We start from the raw sequence: 22,517 nt of genomic DNA on the forward strand, positions 1-22,517 counted from the left end.
AACGTGGAAGCCACTGACTGCTGATCCCAGGATGGAGAGCCTTGCAGAGGGTTGTAGGAGGCCAGCGTCGAGGGGCTCCACTACTGTAGTTGGCCTGGTGGCCACTGCGGTACACCGGTCTGCACCGGCCAGATAGAGGCACCGGACCTGGCAGGCCACTGCAGGGCGGGAGCAACGGGCCATGTCGGGGTATACGGCCGCGTTGTGGCGGCCTGCGGAGAAGGCCCGGCCTGGTTGGCCAGGAGCGCCTACTGCGGGCTAGGCTGCGGCACCGGGAGCGGGGCTTATGTTGGCCATGGGCCGGGACACATGCTGATGGTCCCGGTCCATGGATTGTAGAAGCTGGGCCAGGAGCCCAGGGGTGGCCCGGCGTTGGTGCTCTTGGCGGAGGAAGTTGCGCCGCTGCTGGTGCCGGAGGCCGTGTCGGTGGAGGGCGCCTACGACGCCTGCCCGCGGCCGCCGTGTTTCCCATGGCGGTTCTTCTGCTTGGGAGCGCCCCCGGCCGCAGAGCCGCCCCTGGAGTTGGAAGGGGGGCGAGGTGCAGAAGGGGCGGAGGAGCCGCTGGTGGCCGTGACAAGAGCCGTAGACGAAGAGGAGCGGTTGGCGGAGTGCAGTTCCTCCATGAGGAGCTGTTGGCGGAGTGCAGTTCCTCCATGCGATGACCTCATCATAAGTGGGAAACAGATGAGCGCGACGCAGATGGAGGGCAATGGCGGAGTTGTGTTCGTTTAGGCCGCGGAGCACATTGAGAACAAGAGTGTGATCCGGAACGGCCTCGCCAAGATCACAGAGCCTGGCCGCCATCTTCTGATACTCCCGACAGTAGTCAGCAATGGACAGATCGCCCTGCATGAACTGACAAAACTGCACATCGAGGTAGAGGAGTCACGTCTCCCGGTTGCCGAGAAACTGGGTCTCGAGGGCAAGCCAGGCGGCGCGGGCGGTGGTGTTGTTCTCCATTGCAGTGTCGGCGAGGTCGGAGGAGACGATTCCATAGATACAAGACTTGATGACGCAATCCATGCGTGTCCAGTCCGGGAAGATGCACGCCGGAGGATTGTGGAGAACGTGATGCTCCAAGGAAAACTTGCCGACGACAAGTAGGAACTGATCGCGCCAGCGTCCGTAGTTGCTAGTGGCGAGGTCGAGGACGATGGGGATGAGGCTGCGGATGTTCTGGACGGTGACGGCTTGCGCATGAAGATTCATGACGGTGGCAGCCTCATGCATGAACATCGCCTGCTGGACGTTGGAGTCGAGCGCAGGATGGGGCTTGCCGTCGTCGTGGTCCTTGGCGGCGTCGGGCTCGTCGTCGTCGGAGGGCGGGGTGTCCGCAGCAGCGCGCTCATCGGCCGCGCACTGGAGCGCTGCACGGGTGTGAGCGGCGGCGGCGTCGCTCTCCTTGGCGGTGGCGGCGGCCTCGGCTTCAGCAGCCTTGGTGCGGGTGAGGGCGTTGGCGCGTGCTTTGAGGCGGGCGTCGCGCTCGGCGGCAGTGCGCTGCCGCTCCTCCTCTGCACGCAGGTTGGTGGGCGCGACGCGGCAGGAAGCCGGCACGTGGAGCGCTGCACGGCGAGGAGTCGACACGCTAGGGCAGCGGAAGTCGAACCGGGAAGGGAGGCCGGACTCGTGATACCATGAAAGCAATATGGCTGGAACCGATTGGATTGATTGATTAGGGGTGCAATGCACAGGTTACATATATAGGCAAGTGTCCTAGGGTTTATAGAAACACCCAATCACATGAGCCTTGCCTAATCAACGGTGGTGCAACCCTAATCTATCTAGCCGCACAACCAGGCCATGTGCCAAGCAGGCCAGGCCCATGTGGGTCCCATAGCCCATATATTCTACTCGCTAGGAGACGATTAAGGAATCAACATCCAACAAAGGCATCCAGAACTGTGCGTGTTAACCTCTCATTAATTGAATACCCCTCTTTTTAATTGAATAATTATCAAGGTCTTAGTGTTCATGTATCTGACTGCATTCTCTGATTCATCACATTGTGTAGAGAGGTATGATTAGGGTAAACACCACACACCCAAGGAGAGGGGGGACCTCTTGTTTATATAGGCCGTATAGACTTCGAGTACAAGTAAAGTCAGTTACAAGATTTATACAAGTCAAATACATCTATATACATCTAATACGTTGCAATGACCATACCATCTGGCCTTTCAAATTAACTCCCAGTCTGATGAGTAAAATACCAAGGTTAGCACTGACACTTTGTGCTACTGAACAGATGATTCTTTACTAAAGCTTAGTTTGGAAGCCTCAAACCTCGGGTTTCTGCTATTTTTCCCAGGGAGGAAGGCCATGAATAATTGAGCCATGAGCCTTGATTACCATGTATTTATGAGCCTATATGACTGCGGTCACTGACCTGGTCCGCTCATTTTCTAGGGGGATTTGTGCCCCCCGATACATGTCGGAAAGCGCAGTTTCGCTCGCCTCTTTTTTATGTTCTCTCTACTAGAAACCACTCCCTCCTGATACCTTCACCTCCCGGACTGTGCCTCCACCTCAGCCTTCTCCGTATCCACCTTGATGTCTCCACCTCTGTGGTGGCGCCTCCGCTTCGGCACCATCTCCACGCAGAGCCTCCAATCCATCCTCCTCCTCTGCAGCCACGATGAGTTGATGACACCAGCAGCGCCTCAAGGGGCCGCAAGGACCACAAGATCTGGGACGTCGAGTTCATACAGGTCAACAAGGCCATGCTGTTGACTTCATTCTAGTACTTCCTCTCTTCCTCTCCCATCAAAAGCTGACCTTTTTACTGTTGATTAGGCTATGCTTAGATTTGGTTGCAGTCAATTTTTTATGTTCTCCATCAGTGTTCAGAATAAGAAACCCTTCTTGAATCAAGAGTAAAACCTACATAAGGTCTACTAGCATTTGTGGAGTTACTGATTTGTGTTGTCCAGAACATTTGAATTATTTGCTGTACAAATTAATTTGTGTTACAAGGACCTTCACTCACTACTACAAAAAAAATTAACCATGACCTTTAAAAATGCCCTCGGAGGCAGGCGGCCCAGCGGCCCATCTCGGTTAACCGTTGCCGTGCTGCCAGCCGTACAACTGCCTCGGTTAACCGAGCGGGCCACATAAGGCAACCGCCTCAGTTAATCATGTATTACAGAGACAATTGCGTTAAGCCGACCGCCTCGGTTAAACAGTTAACTGAGGCGGCTCATGTTAACGCAACCGCCTCGGTTAATAACAATTAACTGAGGTGGTTTCGTTATGGTGCCTGCCTCGATTAAGATCCTTATATATACCAGCCTAGCCCCCTTCTTCCCCGCAGGTCCTCCATTTTTCCGTGTTTTGAGCTCAAAACACGAAAATTGGCCATTTTAGAGGGGGAAGGTTTTGCCCTTAGAATTTGGTGAAGGGGGGTACTGTATGAGGTTGATTTCTTACTCTCTAACTCTCATTTTCTTATATTGATCTGCTTATATGACTTTTCAACTACAAAGTTATAGATCATGTCGAGGGCTACAATTTTGATATAAAGTTTGTCTTCATTTGAGTTTATATGAAAGTTTTATGAATTATTTTTTGATATAGAGTTTTTAGATCATATTGTTTTGACCTAGATGAGACTCAAAATCAAGTTTAGGACCGGGATGACACAACTGAACAAGTTTGAGGACTTAAACGGGTGATTTCTAAATTTAGGGACCAAGATGACATAGCCGAACAAGTTTGAGGACCAAGATAACCTAGATGAATAAGTTTGAGGACCTAAATAGTCGATTTGCAGGTTTAGGGACTGGGATGACACAACGGTACAAGTTTAGGGACCAATGGACTTTACTCTTGATAAATATACAGTGCAGACTAATTAACAAATCACTAATAGAGTAGCCACAAAGTTGTATAAGATTTCTGGTAGTGGTAGCACAAAGTTGTATAGGGTTCTCGTAGTACAAAGTTGTTTATACTTAGGGTTAATGACATTTCATTATTGAGGTTTGTGCTTGATCGAGCTACTTGGCACTAAAACTATGTTGAGTATTATTTTCCTAGCCTGAAAATTTTATCAAACATCTAACCTTGTAACATTTTGTACTAGGGGTTCTTTTCCCCCTCTTTTTTTTCTTAATATATTGATGTGTAGCTCTCCTACGCATTCGAGTAACAAAAAAGAATGGAATCCAAAGAAGGATCTGCTTTAGCCTTACAAGACATCGAAGGGTTCAAATTATCTGACTAGTGACCTTGTACCATGATGTTTTTTTTCCTGTAACCACTTTTCTGATACATCCGATATTTCAGTGACTTTCTGAATGAATCTCTCCAGACTTGAGCTTTGGCTTAAAAACGAGCTCAAGCCACACTGTTTTGGCCCTTTCCTCCCTTCAGCGCACTATTGCAAGAAGTAGATCTCGCATCAGTTGGCTCAGTGAGGGCAAATACAGCCCTGTTTCATGCACATGCTCGTCACCGGAAAGAGGAAAAATTTTATCAGTAAGCTTACAACTGATGATGGGGTAGTTCTCACCAAGCACAAAGAGAAAGAGCAGAATATTTTTGATTTCTACAGCAAGGTCTGCTAGGAAAGAGCATTGACAGGGAAGTGACAGTTAACTTATCGGAACTTAACATGCCAAACATTTTTCTCTCTAATTTGGAATCATCTTTCTCAGAAGAGGAAGTATGGAAAACAATTAACTCCCTCCCTTCAGATAAAGCTCCTAGTCACGATGGTTTCACTAGCAAATTTTACAAGGTCTGCTGGCAAACCATTAAGATGGGTATAATGGCTGCAGTAACAGCTGCTTGGAGCAGAAAGTTTGCTAATTTTGAGTTACTCAATTCAGCCTTCATCACACTTTTGCCAAAGAAGGTGCTTCAAACATCAAAGATTTTAGACCCATCAGCTTGGTGCATTCCTTTGCCAAACTCATAACAAAAATCCTAGCTAACAGACTTGCTATTAGGCTAGACCAGTTGGTATCACCTAATCAGAGTGCTTTCATAAAAGGGTGTTTCATTTTGGACAACTTCATGTTGGTCCATCATACTACAAAGTTTCTATACTAACAGAAACAAGGCCGGATCCTCTTAAAGCTGGATCATGGCCTTTTCTCTTGGAAGTCCAGAAACGGTTGGGTTTTGGATCAGTTTGGTGCGACATTATAAGTAGCTTGCTTGCCAGTTCCTCCACGCAAGTGTTATTGAATGGCTCTCTGGGACAAAGGATACAACATCAGCGTGGTCTAAGGCAAGATGATCCGCTGTCACCAATGCTTTTCATTCTGGTCATGGATGTGCTTTGCCATTTGGTGAAGAAAGCTATGGATGAACAACTTTTTTAGCCACTTGCTAGAAGAGCTTTGCAACATAGGATTTCCTTGTATGCAGATGATGTGGTTTTATTCTTGAGACCATCAGCCAGTGACATTGAAATCACTCTGGATATCCTGCAACTGTTTGGAAATGCTTCTGGCCAGAAAAGCAGTGTTCTTCCCATAAGGTGTAGTGAGGATGACAAAATAGCCTTGCAGGAAGTTTTGCCATGCCAGCTCTCTGACTTCCCCTGTAAGTATCTTGGGTTCCCCCTATCTCCTCATAAGCTAAACAAACAACAGGTTCAGCCCATCATAGAGAAAATTGCAGATAAACTCCCAAGCTGGAAGGCTAATTTGCTTACTAAAGCTGGAAAATGGTCTTGGTTCAGTTTGTTCTCACCTCAATAATGATCTACATCCTCATGGCACTTGATCTACCTCCATGGGCACTAAAGGCAATCGACAAGATAAGAAGGGGCTTTCTTTGGAAAGGAAGGAGAGATGCTAGGGGAGGGCATTGCTTGCTTGCTTGGCCAAAGGTCGCAAGGCCACTAAATTTGGGGGGCCTTGGTATCTCTAATCTTTAAAATCTGGGGTGGGCTTTGAAACTCAGATGGTTGTGGCTACAGAAAACAGAGCCAGACGAAGCTTGCGCTTTCTTCCCCATCCAAGCTCAATCTCAAGTTCAAGCCTTCTTTGCTTTGGCTGTTGAGATAGTGGTAGGAAATGGAAAAAAATACTTGTTTTTGGACAGATAAGTGGCTATTTGGTCAGAGCTTACAATAGGTCTTGCCACATTTGTTCAATTCTATAGCAGTAAGAGCAAGAAAAAGGTCTGTCTATGATGCTATCACTGGTAGAAAATGGATTTCAGATATTAGAGGTGCATTGAGTGTGCCTATTTTGATTGAATATCTTCACCTATCGGAGCTCCTATCCAATGTGGTTCTGCAACCTGAGGTGGAAGATACACATATCTGGAAGTTCTCAACTTCTGGAGTGTACTCCACCAAATCAGCATATGAGGCCTTATTTATTGGAGCCACACATTTCAATCCTTGGGAAAAGATTTGGAAGAGCTGGGGCCCAGGGAAGTGCAAATTCTTTATGTGGAGAGTTGCTCATGATAGATGTTGGACGGCTAACAGATTAGCTCGTCGGGGGCTTAATCACCCACCAAAGTGTCCTCTCTGCGATTAGGTTGGCGAAACAATAGACCACCTACTGGTCTCTTGCATTTTCACTCGGCGAATATGGTATAGCATTCTGCAACTCTTTGGGCTGCAAGCTGTTGCTCCACAAATGGATAATCTATTTTTTGTGGACTGGTGGGATGAAGTTAGCAGCAGGCTCTCTGGTCAAGTTAAAGAGGGGTCTAACTCCATCATTATCCTGGGAGCATGGCTAATTTGCAAGTATCATAACTATTGTGTTTTTGATGGGGGAACTCCTAGTTTAACCCGGGTCTTATCGGCTTTCAGGGAGGAGGCTCAGCAGTGGTCTATAGCAGGGGCTCGAGGAGTATCTTATCTCCTTGCCCTGGCTCCTACTTCCTAGTGCTGTTTTTGAGATGGTGGTCTGGTCCTACCTTAGTATTGCTAGGCAGTAAGACAGCTTAGTGTGTGCTCCAAGGGTGTGTTACATACCCTTATTCCTGTAACATTCTTTGTTAGTTTTTGGGGCTCTTTACCTCCTTTTTTACTCTTCTTAATATATTGATGTGCAGTTCTCATGTGTTTTCGATTTCTTTTCTGAATGAATTTAGTTTCCAGAATTTTGTCCTTGATATGGCTTCACTCATTTCTTCATTTATTTCCTAATGTGAATCTTTGAAAATCTTAGTTATTTGGACCAGCGTTAGGTGCAATTGTAAACAGACTGGTGACAGCAGATATGGTTGGTGCACATGAATTTTTCTTCTCATTTTAATTTTAATTTCGAGTGACCTGTTCGGGCTGCATATCTATCAAGAGGACTGATTATATGATGTCATCCAGATCTGTAATACTTTCATCATATTCATTTTATTTCTCTAGAATTTCTCTGAATTTTTCTGATTTTTTGAGAATATTTTTACTCTCCTGTATTTCTGTCCTCTTGGTTACCAAACAGCGACGGGAACTAAAACCCTGTTGGGGTGGGCTACCGAGGGAAACCAACTGCCAGAAGAATCCCTTTGGGGGCTTTCCTTACCTAGGTTAGACACCCTTTTACTCCAAACTGTCATGGGCAGGATGTACTGTTCATGCCGTGAACAGTAATAGGGTTCGGATATTAGGAAAAAATAGATTAGATTGGTTTGTTATTTCCTTGAATTTAGAGATTGGTTTCTTAAGGGTTAAATCAAGGTTTTTTAAGGGTCAAGTCAGCCCATCTATATCAAGACGAGATTGTATCTTTTTTAATCAAGCAATGAGAGTATCAGCTATCAGTTATCTACTGTAGCCGCGCCGCTACAGTACTGGGCCAGCTACTGTATCCCGCCGGCCCATAAGTTTGCCCGTGACATTTCACCCCTCCTTTTTAAGCAGCTCGTCCTCGAGCCGCAGATTGGGCGGTCACAGCGACTCGACTCAATTAACCAACTAAGACACAATACTCAGCCTTTTACATCTCGACTGAGTATTTTATTGACAACTAAAACAATGAATAAACCAAAAGCCTTTATCTGTGGGGGTGCAGCAGCGCGGCTACTATAGCACACCTAAGGTTAGTAGTCTATTTAAAGAGAGATTAGGGAGTCATCAAGGATAGGCTTAGAATAGATTAGATCAGTACCTATTATCCCTGCCCTTAGAGTGCGGCCGCGGCCGTTTCGAGGCCGCGCTCCTTGGGTTCAGGTTCCCTGTATCCAGATCCATAACAAAACTAATAAAGGGAGAAAAGCCAATGCCAAATGGTTCTGCAATTGAACTGGACATGGACACCGCATAGCGAACACTTAAGGACCAAGTGATTAACATCTCTTTTTTTCAACGGAGTGATGAACATCTTAAGGGACAGTACTGTCTCAGAACTCATAAATATGTTCTAGCAACCCAGAATGGCAGTAGTCACAATGATAAATCACTCAGAATGGCAGTACAAAGAAAAGGCAATTGTAATTTTTCATCAAATAATTTTTTTTGTGGGTAAAAGAGAGATATATTAATTAGCGCAAAGATTACAATCGTTCTTGATCAGGCCCTCAACGCACGCAGGCGCACGGCCTAACCAGACAGCAGAGTGCATGTTCCTTCTAGCAAAATGCGCTAACTCATGAGCAACTAGATTACTCTCTCTTTTTACCTTGGTGATACGCCAATCCACCAGCACTTGCGCCTGGTCCTTGGCCTCCTCCAGGATGAAACGGAGCGCCGAACGATCCTCCTTTTGCTGCATAGCTTGGATGACCCGGGCATAGTCGGATTCAAGAATGATCGAGCCTTGTACCCACTGACCTGCCAGACGTAAACCTTCTAAGCATGCTAATGCTTCTGCTTCTACTGCATCCTGACATCTGAAGATCACCCGCCAGGCTGTGAGAATTACTTGACCTTCACTATCACGTACGACAACACCAACACCTGCTTCCCCGGATTGAGAGACAAAGGAGCCGTCGACATTGCATTTGGCCCAACCTGTTGGAGGTGGTACCCAACGTGCACTTCCCAACAGCTTTTTTTGACACTCTGTGCCTTTCCTCCTATTGTCTGATACTGGGCAGGGCGCCTTCCCCTTGCCCACTGCCTTATCTGTCGCATGGGGTTCTTCGAATATCGTGGAGTAGAAGGCGCAGAGGCCATGGACAGCTTCTGATATGCTCATAGTGCCAGTTTGGTGCGTAAAATTATTGTGGAGTGCCAAAGTCTTCCACAGCAACAATTTGAGCTGGTCCCTCACTAACTCTGAACAATGATCCAGTAACAGGAGTAACCAATCCGGCCCCGTGTATCTAAAATATGACTCATCCGGCAGCTGCCAAAGATCTCTCATGGCCATCCGCAAACTGTTCGCCTGGGGACATGCAACTGTGGCATGGAAGCTTGATTCCACTTCTCTATTGCATAATGAACAAATGTCACTAGGCTCCAACTTCCTAATAAATTTTGCATGTCGAGTCGGCAGAATGTCCCTGGCCAGCTTCCAAATAAACACGTTGACTTTAGGTGGAACTCGTCCACTCCAAACACGCGCCCACAGCTTCCTTTCCCCACCCGGAGCTGAACTGGTTGCCTGACTTTGCGGTGTCGTTCTGATCTTGAGGGCCAAATTATGGGCACTACGAACAGAGAAGAGTCCGGTCTTCTCCATGTGCCAAGCGATGAAATCATCAGACGACCTGGGCGGTAACTTAATCTTGGCAATTTCATCAGCATCTGCAGGATTAAAAATTTGGATTAGCTTGTCGAAGTCCCAACCTCTACCTTCGATATCCAGGAACTCTGAAACCCAACGTAGTCTGCATCGACCTTGCTTGGTGGTCACTGGGAGCGACAGTTCCCGCAGGATCCATGGATCCCGCCAGATACGGATTTGGAATCCATTGCCCTCTCGCCATATAATTCCTTGCTTCAGGAGCTCGAGACCATGTATGACAGCTTGCCATGTCGCTGAAGCATTGGAACAAAAGGTTGTGTCCACTAAACTTCCTCTTGGATAGTATTTCGCTTTCAGTAATCTAGCACAGAGGCTCTCTGGGTATTGGATTAGTTGCCAGGCTTGTCTTGCCAGCATAGCTTGGTTGAACAAGCGAAGATCCCTGAATCCCATTCCTCCACAACATTTCTTCATTAACATCTCGTCCCATGCGATCCATGCTGTCTTTCTTTTGCCGTTCTCGACCCCCCACCAGAACTCACGGATGATGCTGGTGAGATCGTCGCACAACCCAAGAGGGAGTTTGAAGATGCTCATAACGTAAGTCAGCAAAGCTTGGGCGACAGCCTTAATAAGGACCTCTTTTGCAGCAATCGACATGTGCTTCTCACTGTAATCCTTTAGGCGCTTGCTTAGTCGTTCCTTAATATATTGGAACCGGGGGCCCTTCATCCTACCGAGAGGTGTTGGTAGCCCCAAGTACCTAGCCTCGAACACTGTCTTTTCTACCTACAGGATGAGCTTAACTTGGTCCTGCATATCAGTCTGACATTTATCAGTGAACAAGATCGAACATTTAGATGGGTTTATCTGTTGACCAGTGCATCTGCCATAGGTTTCCAGCACATCCTTTACTTCGGTAGCCTGCTCAGCTGTGGCCTTAAAGAACAACAATGTATCATCTGCAAAGAGGAGATGTGATATGCCTGGTGCATTCCTGCAAATCTTGAGTTCTTCCAGAGCACCTGAGTTTGTTTTCCTCTTGATCAAAGCCGACAATCCATCAGCAACAAAAAGGAATAGATATGGCGACAGAGGATCACCTTGTCGTAGATCACGAGTAGGAGTGAAGGGTGCCGACATGACACCATTGAAACGTACAGCATAGAGAACCGAAGTGACGCAGGTCATAATTCGATCCACCCATGAACTCTGAAAGCCCAGTTTCAACAACACATTGTTCAAGAAACACCACTCTACTCTGTCATACGCCTTGGATAAATCTAGTTTGTACGCACAAAAACTACTCCTTTCATCTGTATTATAATTGATAGCATGTAAGCATTCAAAAGCAATAAGGGCATTATCTTTAATCATACGCCCGGGAATAAAAGCACTCTGACTTGGGGATATCAGATCCTGCAGGAGGGGTCGTAATCGATTTACAATGCACTTGGAAACCACTTTGTAAATAACATTACAGAGGCTAATTGGTCTGAAATCCTTGAGTGTTTCAGGATGAGGAACCTTTGGGATCAGCACAATGCAAGTATCATTTACTCCCGGGGGCATAACCCCTGATGAGAAAAATTCTTTAACTGCCCGGATAACATCTTCTTTCAGCAAATCCCAGTTTCGCTGGAAAAAACGGCCTGGTAAGCCATCAGGTCCGGGAGCTTTTAATGGCCCGATCTGGAAGAGAGCATTACCAATCTCCTCATCACTATATTCTTTGCAAAGGTCGGAGTTAGTTTGAGCTGTCACAACAGGTTCAATTAAATCAACAATTTCTTGTGGATCTGTGTGGTCATCTCTCATGAATAAATGTTCAAAATAGCTTGTGACCATTCCTTGCATTTCTTTTTGGTCTGTAGACCAGCTTCCATCCTCCCTCTTTAGCTTTTCAATATGGTGCTTCCTAGCACGCCATAGAGCTTTGCAATGAAAATACTTTGTGTTCCTATCGCCCTCTTTAAGCCATGCAATTCTAGACCTCTGCAGCCACATCATCTCTTATCTATATAAGACTTCATCTAAGTCCCTTTTAGTGTGCAGGATAGCTTCTCGGTTGGATAAAGGATCATTGCACTCTAGCTCTTCCAGTTTATTTCTTAGCTGCTCAAGCTGTCGAGTTACATGACCAAATTTTTCTCTGCTCCACACTTTCAGATCTTTGGTGACAGTTTTCAAAGCTATTGACAGAGATCCCAGATCACTCCCGGGATTTCGGTTCTGCCAGGCTGTTTCGACAACAGTATTCAAATCTTCTTCTCATTCCCACATAATCTCGTACCGAAAAATAGAACCCCTAGATCTTTGTTCTACCAACTGTGCAACAAGGAGCAGGGCCTTATGGTCTGAGCATGATGATGTAAGGTGCTGCACAGCTGCATCCGGGAAGAGCGCAGACCAATCAGTGTTAGCGACTCCACGGTCCAGCCGGACACGTACATTTCTATTGCCACCTTGGTTATTGTTGTACGTCCAAGGTAAACCCGAGAACCCTAAATCATGCAAGTCACAGTGGCTTAGGATCTCTCGAAAATCCATCATCTGTCTCTCGGCCCGTGGAGTTTCAGAGAAATGTTCATACTGCCACATTGCTTCATTGAAATCACCTGAAACCATCCACGGACCAGACCAAGCTCCACACAGAGAACGTAGGAGCTCCCACATATTTCTCCTATTTTCCACACGAGGCTCGCCATACACAAAAGTTGCTCTCCAGGGTGCATCCTCAGGATTATCACGCACCAATACATCAATGTAGCGCTCTCCTTGAGAAAGCAAGGAGACAGAAATAGATTCATCCCAAAACAGAACAATACCTCCACTTAGACCATCACTATCTACTGCTAGAGAATGCTTTAGACCGATTTTCCATCGTAGATTCTTACTTCGACTCGCACTCATTCTCATTTCAGAGAGGAAAACGAGTTTGGGGTGATGTAACTTAACATAGTTACACAATTCCTGAACTGTCCGGGAGTTGCGAGCGAAGGGGATCGTCTGCTACATTTTGCAGGGGATTCTCCGTCCTTCACCATCGCCTTTCCGTCTGTGTCCTCTGCAAAATCATTTTCATTAGCCTACATGCCCTGTGAGATTAGTTCAGAGTTCTCTAGCTCCTGTACATACACTGCAATATGTGCAGATTTCTTGTTGCTCTTCGGCTTTTTAATATCCTTTGCTACTCCGTGAACTCCCAACGGAAACCTCTTGTCCCCGGCTGAACTGGCCTTTGTTACTTTGGCTGCAGCTAAACTTTTCAACATAGTTGGGTTGTCTGTTGCATTCAACTCCGGCATAACGCACATTGAAGTGCCACTCGAATCCATGTAGGAATCCAGGCCTGACACCTTCCCTGCAGCAGGCCAAGGTGGCTAAGCATTCAAAACAAAGATCCTCGTATCCTCAACCACGTTTGGCAAACAGCACATCAGATAGACACTCTCATAGTCAAAATGGCTGCTTTCTTTTATTTTGATAGACACTTTCACCATAAAAGAGATGGGAGCGTGATCAGGTGGATAAAAACAAGCTGCGACAAACACATCCATGTAGAGGCCCATAGAGAAGGGGCAGCTGCTTCTGTAGCCAGCCTGGATCCTGTCCTCATCTTCCACGCATCCTGTAGGACTGACAAGACGAGCTCCTTTTTCAGCCAGGAGGCAATGTGTCGAACACCTTGCCTGCAGGTTTAGGTGGTGAAATGGTTACTGCTGTAAGAACAATGGAATTTGCACTCCTCTTTCTTCTCCTTTTATAGGCTCAAAAAGTATCTTGTAACTAGTCTCTTGAATTCTCAAATAACTGCATGTAAATGACTACCAATTCTTTCCTGGCGGCACCCTAGGTGCGAGTTCATCACTCCCTTCATAGCCAGGCTTAATCCCATCAAAAGTGAGGAGCAATTGTTCAGTTACAGGGCCCGGATCAGGAGGTACCTTGAAAACATTATGTAGAATAATTGATGATTTACTCCTCAGGCATCCTAATCGCTTCTTTAAGAGCTGTAGGCGTGAGAGCATGTTCTCTGCTTTTTCCATGGCTGAAACCATTCTGTCATGGAAAGGATCACGGCTCTGGGGACGGGGTTTGCTACTACTGATTTCTGGTTTTGGTTGCTGTTGATTTCAGGTTTCTGGGGTTAGATTTTGTAGATTGCTAGAGAGGATTCTTGAATCGCCTCTGAGGGGACACGGGAGATGAACAGACACAGGCATCTGAACGGTCTTTTGCACGTCCTCCTTGAAGCACGACCTTCATCAAATAATTTTAATGAAGTTCCCTAGCAAACTCACTACCTACATTTCCAATATGAATATGGAAGATAATATATGTTGCATGGTGATAATGCACAAGGTATGCTGAGTAGTGAAACAAGGAAATGCCTGATAAAGAGCATGATACCAAGCCCAAAGATATTCTCTAGCAGACCATCCAGAAAATGCATATTTGCCAATATGAAGAGATTGCATCATCGTTGTGGTTTAGACTCAATCCAACATCCAGTTTTATGACTTGATTGGCAATTAGGCACCGCAACTAGCTCACTATAATTGTTTACTACAGAATATGATTTGGTTTAAAACTAACAAACTAATATTAGGCAATTTGCTGGAAGCTGGAGCATTATTTTCTACAAAAGGTCCTTAAAGCTTCTAAAAATTTCCCAGATAGTCTCTCCAATAAGTCTATTACATGCATGATATATTCAACCATCCACCAAGCTTCACCACCCAGCTATAATATATGGTTTAGATCAGAATATCTATGCTCTAATCTGTGGTTACTAATGAAGGCACAATAGTGAACAAAGGGATATTAAAACATAGAGTGCCACTACTTACTCGCAGCATGATTAGAGTTCCACTACTACTTGCAATCCTAGCTACTAATTTGCTTTACCACAAACAAGCTCGACGAAATTGTGAGGTATCAGGTATGCATGCACCACTTTACACATCTATACTCCTCACTGGCTAAAACAAGGGGCCTAGCATGTCAGACAACAAATTGACACAACAATTAAGAATCGACAAACTTATGCCCCATTCGCTAATAACCCGATTTAATTTCTTGACACCAATTCCTTAATAGTAGAGACTGTAAATCCTCCCGAAGTTTCCTACCCTTAGTCACCAAGTTCCCGGGACGATGGGGACGGGGAATGGGAACGAGGAACATGGTTCGCTGATTTTCAAAATCTTGGAACAAAGGGGGTATACCTCTATGGAACGATGATTTGGAAACGTGGTAACGTGTTCCTTATTAATTCGGAACGATATCCCGGGACGAAACGGCCGGAACGAGGATGGTCCATTTAATTCTCAACTGTCCTATTTATTTTCTTAATCAAGAAAGCAAATGTGAAAGGCTGTTATCTTGGAGGTGATTAATGGGCCGATGCCTAGGTGTTTGATGGCCCGTTGCCCTACGCACTAAATGTGGCTCTGCAGCACCCCTCCGCAGGGGCATCATCCAGTCATCCTCCGCCTAAAAGGTGAAAGGTTGTCGTCTCCGCATCCTCGTCGTGCCCCTAAGCGGCTTCGCGCATGCGGGTAGGCCGCCTTCCTGGGCCATGGCGCCTTGGCCTTGGCCACGCCACCCATAGCTTGCGCGGCACCGCCCCATGAGCTTGTGTGTGCAGCCGCAGCCAGCCGGCTATGCGCCCGTGCGTCGCGTCCGCCGCCACGGGGATGCCGCCCATGAGGACGGCCGGCTGAAGGGAGGGCGGCTGCTGGAGTCTGGAGTGGACGGGCCGACGGGGAAGAACCGAAGCAGAAGCTGATGTGCTGGCGGGAGGGGCGACCGGACTGTAGTTATCCTGAAGCAGTTAACCCGAAATCCGCTGTCGCACGAAACCCAGCTCGGGAACCATAGCCTGCAGCCATGCCGTCGTCCCTGGAGGCCGGGCGCCGCTGCGGGGGCTGCAGCTAGCTGCGAATGTGCGGGAGATGTCGGCAGCGGGAGGACGGGCGCGGATCCTGGCGGCGGCGGGGGCTTGCGTGGAGGGGTAGTCAGAGGTTCAGCTCCGGCGGTCTACAAAGTCTGCTGATGCGGTGGAGCTGGTGGCCGGTGAGTGAGTGGAGGACACCGGCGATAAAGAAGAGACGAGGGAGAGGTATAGCAGGATAAGATGGAGCAAATTGGTCCATTAACTTGACTTGTAAAATGAAATCGAAAAGAAAAGGAGAGAAATTGAGAAAAGGTGAACAAATCTCCCAAATTGAAAAAATTCGCAGATAGAGGCTTATATTTCGAAAGCCTTGCGAATTGAAATCTGAAGCAGTTAACCCGATATCCGCTGGAGCGGTCGCAGGAAACCCAGCTCGGGAACGACATCCCCCAGCGCAGAGGGCGGTCGATATATCTGCACGAGGGGACATGAGGTAGTTTTTTTTTCGAACGAACCGCACAAGACAGTGCGAGTTTCTATTGATATAGCAGAAAAATACAAGACTACAGTCCTGGGAGACCATAGACAGCAAAAAAAAAAGAAACAAAAAAAAGATAGATACACCCGGTTGGATTGGGACTCTCCTGTTTTGTTTCGAGTTTTGTGTAGTAGCGAAACGGTCCCAAATGCACTCTAACGAAAAGAAACGCATGAAAACATGAGCTTAGGGTCCAATTGTGTGGATCGGGAGTGTAAGTTTCGAAAAATTCTAACACGACATCGTGGCATGAACTTTTACATTAATTGCACCAGTTTGGCACATTTTACACCAAATTTCGTGTAGTAGCGAAACTGTCCCAAATGCACTCAAATGGAAAGAAACGCACCAAAACATGAGTTTAAGGTCCAATGGTGTGGATTGGGAGCGTTTGTTGCGAAAAATTCATACAAGACATCGTGGCACGAAATTATGTATTAATTGCACCAGTTTGGCGCATTTTGCAGCAAGTTTTGTGTGTAAGAATATGGGGTAGCAAAAATAAAAATTTTCTACCGCATAAACCAGGATTACTGCAGTTATAGATCACGGGATTACTACTAGACGCGCGGTTGCGGAACTTCTGTAACACGTCGGTGTAGTGCAGATGGAAGCCGGCAGTGCAGTTGCGTGAACCTCCTCAGGAACGGCTCGTCCTTGTGCAGCAAGCGCAACACCTCCATGAAGTCCACACCTACGGGAAGAAGCTTCGCTCTCCGAATTTCTAGATTCGCAAGAACGAACTAGGCTTGATGTGCGGGAGGAGCAGGAAGGAGAGAGGGAGGAGGGCGGCAAGGGCTGCTGTGATGAGGGCGCCCCCTCCCCCATTCCCCTCCTTTTATAGCCCTGGTGGGCACCCCTACATGGGCCCTAGTGGGCCCCATCTTGGGCGCCCCCTTCAGGTGGGCTGCTCTAAGCCCCCACCGCAAGTCCAACTCTATGGGCCTCTCTAGGCCCATTAGTGCATCAAAGCCCAGTCTAATTTGGATCTCATCCTCATTAGGCTTCTGGCCCTTAAGTGTGTGACCCTATGGGCTCACGCATGAATAGACATGGCTCTGTACTCCTACTGGCCAATAGTTGATAGCGGTCTCTAGCAAGATGTGTCAACTTCTAAGCACGCGCGAATCATATCTGTCGAGCCGTCACAATCTTATATATGCTGTTCCCTTTGCCTCACGATATTTGGTCTAGCTTGAAGCCGACCACTCTTTCTCGATCCTGTGATTCGGAATCCTTGGTTAACTCTTAACCCAAGCATGGCCATGCATTTCCTGATCCAAATCACTCGAGGGGCCCAGAGATATCTCTATCTTGTAGAGAGGGGCAAATCCCATGTTGACCGACTATGTCTCACAGCATGCTTGTTGGCAGACACGAAAGCCACCTTTATAACTACCCTGTTACGGTGCAGCGTTTGATGGCTCCTAAGTAAGTCGGTTCACATCTTGAGTACATACAACGATCTTAGGTTTTAGGACACAGCGTACATATTGTGTAATGAGAAGTCATCATCTCGTGTTGGCTCAGTTCAGTCTCATGTCTCACATGAGCCCACATTATTAGTTTGACATCCCCATGTCCATGACTTGTGAAACATAGTCAATCAACTAATACATGTGCTAGTCTAATATTCATGTGTGTTCTCACATGAACTCCGACTCGGAACACTTTAGAATATTCATACAAGTAAAGAGTTTCACAAATACTTCACATAAGCATTAATCAATACAAGTTGTCATCCATGAATATTCAATGAACACTTTATTAATCATGAATACAAGGAAATATGATTGCCTCCAGGGCATATTTCCAACAGTCTCCCACTTGCACTAGAGTCAATCTAGAATGTATCTAATACCCATTGCTCTTGTGTACCTCTCATGCTTGGGCTGTGGAAGGGGTTTTGTCAACGGATCTGAATTGTTCGGGTCCGTGTGTATTTTGCATATCTTGATCTCACCACGATCGATGAAATCTCGAATGAGATGAAATCGCCGCATAACGTGTTTGCTCTTCTGGTGATTCCTTGTCTCCTTGGCTTGCGCAATAGCTCCACTGTTGTCACAGTAGAGATCCAGCGGGCTAGAGGCATTAGGGAACACACCAAGCTCAATAAGGAACTTCTTTATCCAAACACCTTCCTTCACAGCTTCCAAAGCTGCGATGTACTCGGCTTCTGTTGTAGAATCGGCCACCGTCTCCTGCTTGGAACTCTTCCAGCTAACCGCACCACCATTTACTTTGAACACGAAACCGGACTGAGACTTTGAATCGTCTTTGTCGGTTTGGAAGCTAGCATCAGTGTAACCAGTTACAAGGAGCTCCTCCTCACCTCCATAGACTAGAAACACATCCTTAGTTCTTCTCAAGTACTTGAGGATGTTTTTCACAGCTGTCCAGTGACTCTCACCTGGATCTGACTGATACCTGCTCGTAACACTTCGAACATAAGAAACATCTGGGCGTGTACTTATCATTGCATACATGATAGATCCAATTGCTAAGGCATAGGGAACTTAGCTCATGCGCTCTCGCTCATCAGTCATCGTAGGACATTGAGTCTTGCTAAGATGTATGCCATGTGACATAGGCAAGAACCCTTTCTTTGCCTCTTCCAGGTTGAACCTCTTCAACACTTTGTCAATGTAAGTATCTTGGCTTAATCCTATATGCCTCTTTGATCTGTCTCTATAGATCTTGATGCCCAGTATGTATGCTGCTTCTCCTAAATCCTTCATCGAAAAACTATTTTTCAGTGAAGTCTTTAAGGACTCAAGCATAGGAATATTATTTCCAATCAGCAGTATGTCATCTACATACAGGATTAGAAATGCATCAGAGCTCCCACTTTCCTTGTAAACACAAGCTTCTTCTTCGTTTTTAATGAAGCCAAACCCTTTGACTACTTCATCAAAACAAATATTCCAACTCCGAGATGCTTGCTTTAATCCATAAATGGATTTTTGAAGCTTGCGTATCTTTCCAGCATTGGTCGGATCGACAAAACCCTCGGGCTGCATCATATACACGTCCTCGGTCAGGTTTCCATTAAGGAAAGCTATTTTGACATCCATCTACCATATTTCATAATCGAAATATGCAGCAATAGCTAGAATAATTCGAACAGATTTAAGCATCGCTATGGGCGAGAAAGTCTCGTCGTAGTTAACTCCTTGAACTTGTCGAAAACCTTTTGCGACAAGTCGAGCTTTATAGATGTGAACATTTCCATCCATATCTTTCTTCTTCTTATAGATCCATTTGCACTCTATGGTTCTCACACCATCAGGCGGGTCTATCAAGTTCCAAACTTGATTTTCCTTCATGGATTCTATTTCGGATTTCATGGCATCTTGCCATCTCTCGGAGTCAGGGTCTACCATCGCCTCTGCATATGTCGCTGGCTCATTATTGTCTAACAATAATAATTCTTGCGCTGTGCGGAGCCTTGCTGACCTTCGTGGTTGCGGAGGTGCTTCTATTTCCATAGGCATCTCAACTTGTTCAACTACATTAGCGTCACTTGTAGAGTCTTGTCCTATTGGATCATCTCGAACTTCTTCGAGTTTGCACCGTTCTTCCACTTTTTCTCTCCTTTGAGAAACTCTTTCTCTAGGAAAACTCCATTCCGAGCGACAAACACTTTGCCCTCAGATCTATTGTAGAAGTAATACCCTAAGGTATCCTTTGGGTATCCCACGAATATGTACTTATCCGATTTGTGTGCAAGCTTGTCAGACTGGAGTCGTTTGACAAATGCTTCACAACCCCAAATCTTTAGAAAAGACAAACTGGGAGTCTTGCCAGTCCATATCTCATATGGTGTCTTGTCTACAGATTTTGACGTCACCCTTTTCAGTGTGAAAGCTGCTGTTTCTAGAGCGTAACCCAAAAATGACAATGGTAAGTCCGATTGGCTCATCATTGATCGAATCATGTCCAACAAAGTTCGATTACGTTGCTCGAAAACCCCATTCCTTTGAGGCGTTCTAGGCGGCGTAAGTTGTGGAACAATTCCGCAACTCTTCAAATGATCGCTAAATTCGTGACTCAGATATTCACCCCCACGATCAGATCGCAAGGCTTTAATCTTCTTGCGACGCTGATTTTCAACTTCATTCTGAAATTCCTTGAACTTTTCAAAGGTTTCAGACTTATGCCTCATCAAGTAGACATAGCCATATCTACTTAAGTCATCAGTAAAAGTAATGAAGTATTGATATCCTCCTCTAGCAGTCGAGCTCATTGGTCCACACACATCAGTATGTATGAGTTCCAGCAAATCCGATGCTCTCTCTGGAAAACCTGTGAATGGCATCTTGGTCATCTTGCCCGGCAAACAAGCTTCGCATGTCTCATATGATTCAAAATCAAACGAACTTAGAAGTCCATCCTCATGGAGCTTCTTTATGCGTTTCTCGCTTATATGACTGAGATGACAATGCCACATGTAGGTAGGATTCAAATCATTTAGCCGAGGCCTTTTAGCACTTATATTACAGACAGGAGAATCATCAAGATTTAAAATGAATAGCCCATTCTTAATGTATGCCAAAGCCACAAACATATTATTCTTAAAGATCACACAACCATTGTTTTCACTCGCAAAAGAATAACCATCCTTCATCAAACATGAAGGAGACACAATGTTTCGACTCAAACTAGGAACATAATAACAATTATTAAGCTCCAAGACAAATCTTGATGGTAGGTGTAGTTGCATCGTCCCGACGGCCAAAGCAGCAACTCTTGCATTATTGCCGACGCGGAAGTCAACTTCTCCTCTTTCAACGCTTCTACTTTTTGTCATTCTCTCCATCGAATTGCATATATGAGCAACCGATCCGGTATCAAATACCCAAGAATTAACATAAGAATCAGTGAGAAATATTTATGTAATATGAACGACAAGCGTACCTGAAGTGAAGAATGATTCTTCAACGAGGCTAGGTACAGCTTGCAGTTCCTCTTCCAATGTTCTGGCTAGTGACAATGAAAGCACTCCTTGTCTGCAGCTGGTCCAGGTTTAGCCTTGGGTGTAGGGTTTGGTTTGGGGTTCGCAACCTTAGCCTTGCCCTTTTTCTTCTTCCAAGAAGAACCTTTCTTCTTGAAGGCAAGCTTATTCTAGACCGTCATCACATGGCCGCCACCTGTGTTTTTCTTGATGTCACTCTCTACCATTTTGAGCATTCTGCACAGCTCATTCAAGCCCTTCTCAGCCCCGTGCATGTGGTAGTTCGAGACGAAGTTTCCATAGCTCGGAGGCAAAGAGGCAAGAATGAAATTAGTGGCCAACTCTTGGCCAAGTGGGAAGCCCAGCTTCTCCAACCTATGTGTGTAACCAACCATCCTGATTACATGTAGCCCTACTGGTGCTCCTTCTGCTAGCTTTGTTTCAGCAAAGGCCTTGGACACATTGAACCTTTCAATCTTGGCCTGAGTCTAGAACATGTCCCGTAGCGCCACGATCATATCGTGCGCCGCATGGTTATTCTCAAACTGCATCTACAGCTCAGGTTCCATGCAAGCTAGCATGAGACAGCTCACTTCACGGTCTTTATCAACCGCTCTCCTGTAAGCATTCCTCTCAGCAGCAGGGGCATCTGCAGCAGGCTTCTCTGGCAGTGGGTTATCTAGAACATCTTCCTTGTTAGCTGCCCTAAGAACAATTCTCAGGTTCCGGATCCAATCCGCGTAGTTTGTCTCATTCTATTTATTGCTCTCAAGTACAGAACGTAAAGCAAATGGTTGGTTTTGAGCCATTGATCTACAACAAATAAATGCAAAATACTAAGACAAAAGTATTCATGATGGAGTAAACAACATTAAACAATTTAATAGAATTTACTCCCACTAAAATCAATATCCCTCTTTTGATTCTTAGTGATTCAAGACCCACAACTAACACGTCCACTAGTGAGCTTTTGCATCACCGCTAGAAGACGAGGTAGATCGGTAAGCAACTCTTGCTAATCATATCTCATATGACTCTTGTTGTTGGGTGACATCTCCATGTCTTGATCCCAACCTTTATGCCCCAAGGTCCTTAACCGTTAAGATGACCTTGTCAAGCTAACCAACCCTTTTATGCGTGCATGTATCTGATACAGCCTGTCTAGTCAAGGAAAACCAGTGGCGCCCTAATTTCATAGACCCACCACCAATCTTACAAGACACAGGACAGTGCAAGGTTTAGTTGGAAGGGCATGATAGCTCGAAATTTGTGAGGGATCGTTCTACTTCTACTATGATGCACATAGTTGTAAAACGTTAAGAATGGCAAGCACATATTTGTGAATCAGTATGGCCCTTGTTCTCATGGTGATCTCCATCTCCATAGAAATTGTTGTAGATCTCCATCTCCATGTAACTTGTTCACCATGTTGATCTCCATCTCCATGTACTTGTGCACTGTCCTTCATGTGATGAAAACTCTAAGAACTAGAACTTGCTATTACACCTAATAGCTAGC

Source organism: Panicum virgatum, chromosome 1N, assembly GCF_016808335.1.
Source record: "Panicum virgatum strain AP13 chromosome 1N, P.virgatum_v5, whole genome shotgun sequence".
NCBI lineage: Eukaryota > Viridiplantae > Streptophyta > Magnoliopsida > Poales > Poaceae > Panicum > Panicum virgatum.